The sequence below is a fragment of the Corvus brachyrhynchos genome, unplaced genomic scaffold (genome assembly GCF_000691975.1).
Source record: "Corvus brachyrhynchos isolate BGI_N302 unplaced genomic scaffold, ASM69197v1 scaffold451, whole genome shotgun sequence".
Classification (NCBI taxonomy): Eukaryota; Metazoa; Chordata; class Aves; order Passeriformes; family Corvidae; genus Corvus; species Corvus brachyrhynchos.
The window spans coordinates 26655-29015 of record NW_008236195.1 but is presented as its reverse complement, the minus strand read 5'-3'; the positions used below and the strand labels follow the sequence as shown (position 1 = coordinate 29015).

Below are 2361 nucleotides of genomic sequence, written 5' to 3'. Positions count from 1 at the left end.
ATTTCATCATTTTGGCTCTTCCCTCCAACTCATTATTTGGAACTGAGAATTTCCGTGGAAAACGAGGCCGTTGGGTGATTTTTGCACAACAAAAACGGAGGAATTCAGTAAATTTGATGCAAATATCGGCGTGAATGGCAGGAAAAATGGGGTGAGAAATCCACCCCAAATTCCTCGTCCAGCCTCATTTCTGCATCGCGAGGGTGGAGAAGGATTTAATTGCAGTGTTAATGAGCCTTTCTCTTATTATTTATTTCTTTTAATTAATTCCTATTGACATGTGTAATTCCAGCCCCCCCCCCCCAAATGTTGTATTTTGAATTAGGGTGATCAAAAGAGGAGGTGTCCCTAAGATCCTAAATGGGGGAGAGAGGAAGAAATGGAGGAGGGAGTGAGGGATTGACCCCAGGGAGGATCTGGAGCGGTTCCTGATCCCATGGAAAGGACCTGGAGCGGTTCCTGAGGTTTTGACCCCATGGAAGGACCTGGAGCAGTTCCTGAGCCCATGGAAAGGACCTGGAGCAGTTCCTGAGCGCATGGAAGGATCTGGAGCAGTTCCTGACCCCATGGAAGAACCTGGAGCAGTTCCTGAGCCCATGGAAAGGACCTGGAGCAGTTCCTGAGCCCATGGAAAGCTCCTGGAGCAGTTCCTGATCCCATAGGATCTGGAGCAGTTCCTGAGCCCATGGAAAGGACCTGGAGCAGTTCCTGACCCCATGGAAAGAACCTGGAGCAGTTCCTGAGGTTTTGACGCCATTGACCTGGAGCAGTTCCTGACCCCATGGAAGCTCCTGGAGCAGTTCCTGACGTTTTGACCCCATGGAAAGAACCTGCAGCAGTTCCTGAGGTTTTGACCCCATGGGAAGTATCTGGAGCAGTTCCTGACCCCATGGAAAGAACCTGGAGCAGTTCCTGAGGTTTTGATGCCATTGAAAGGACCTGGAGCAGTTCCTGACCCCATGGAAAGAACCTGGAGCAGTTCCTGACCACATGGAAGGACCTGGAGCAGTTCCTGACGCCCTGGACACGACCAGGTTTTGACCCCATGGAGAGGACCTGGAGCAGTTCCTGACCCCATGGAAGGACCTGGAGCAGTTCCTGAGGTTTTGACCCCATCGAGAGGACCTGGAGCCGTTCCTGAGCCCATGGAAAGCTCCTGGAGCAGTTCCTGGAGGAAGGACCCCAGAGGAAGGGCATCCTCTCCCCGAGGAGGAGCCGGCGGCAGAAACGAACCTCCCATTCCCAAACACGGACACCGAGCTCTGCTGGAGGGGTTTATTGATCATTCCAGGGAAATTCCCAGGGCTCCCAGGGGATGGAGGGGTCCTCCAGGGGGGACGATCTCCTCATGCCGCTGGAGGAGGACAGGACACGGGTGTCACCACCAGTTCCAATCCTAAAAGCCAGAGCCCAAAACGTGACCCCCCCCGTGTCCACTGGGACAGGAGAGGGGCCCTGTCCCACCCCCGCCTGGCAGGAGAAGGGAATTGGGGCCCTGCATGGAGCCAGGACAGGACTTGGCTCCTCACATCCATGTGGCCCCCAGACCCCTTAGCCCCGGGATGCCCCAAACCCTCCCAGAGCCCCTCCCAGCCCCCCCCCAGTGACCCTGGGGGTCCCCAGAGCCCCCCGAGCACAAGGAGGGGCTTGGGGACAGCTCTGTGCAGTGCTCTCAGGACACAGAGCAGGGACAGCCCCTTCCCTGTCCCTCTGCTGTCCCCGAGCTCTGCCCACCCCAGAGGGCTCCGGGGTCTCCCTGAAACCCCCCCGAACCCTTTGTGGGGCTGGAGACCCCCCGAGATTTCTCACCCGAGCATCCCGAAGGGCAGCCAGGTGATGCTGCCCCGCGTCATCCATGGGGGAGTTGGGAATGAATGCAGGGCTAGGGGGCAGCTGGGAGATACCGGGGTGTACTGGGGGATACTGGGACACACTGGGCTGTACTGGGGCTCACTGGGATGGCCCTGAGAGCCGTGGGCGTGGCAGGGGAGGGTCTGGGCCCGGCAGAACTCGGGGTACTCACCTCAGACCTCTTCACTCGACAAACTTTCACTCGACGAACTTTCGCTCATCCCTGTGGAGAGATCGTGGGATGTCAGCGGGGTGTCCCCGGTCCCAGTAAGGGATGGGAGGGTTGGGGTGAAGGGGGGGCCCTCAGTGATGGTGAATTGAGGGGAACTGGGGACCCCAAGGGACTGGGTGGGGGTGTTGAAGGGCCGGGGCTGAGGGGAGCAGGGGGCAAAGAAGGGAGGAGGAGGAGGAGGTGGAGGAGGGAATTCCATGGGGGGGACTCGGGCTGAATCTTGGGGTGGGTGGGGGCAGGAGAAAGGGGGGCAGGGGACAAAAATCAAGGGGGTGGGG

General features: G+C 58.3%; 1 long non-coding RNA gene across 1 annotated transcript in view; it reads right to left on the bottom strand.

Annotated features, from left to right (window-relative positions):
• Positions 1 to 1261: 1261 nt before the first annotated feature.
• LOC108448069 overlaps positions 1262 to 2361 on the bottom strand; it is a 1628-nt gene continuing 528 nt past the window's right edge. The window contains exons 2-3 of the long non-coding RNA XR_001863853.1: positions 2024 to 2074; positions 1262 to 1396 (exon numbers count right to left, since the gene is read on the bottom strand). This is a non-coding gene — a long non-coding RNA (uncharacterized LOC108448069). The remainder of the gene's footprint in view (positions 1397 to 2023; positions 2075 to 2361) is intronic.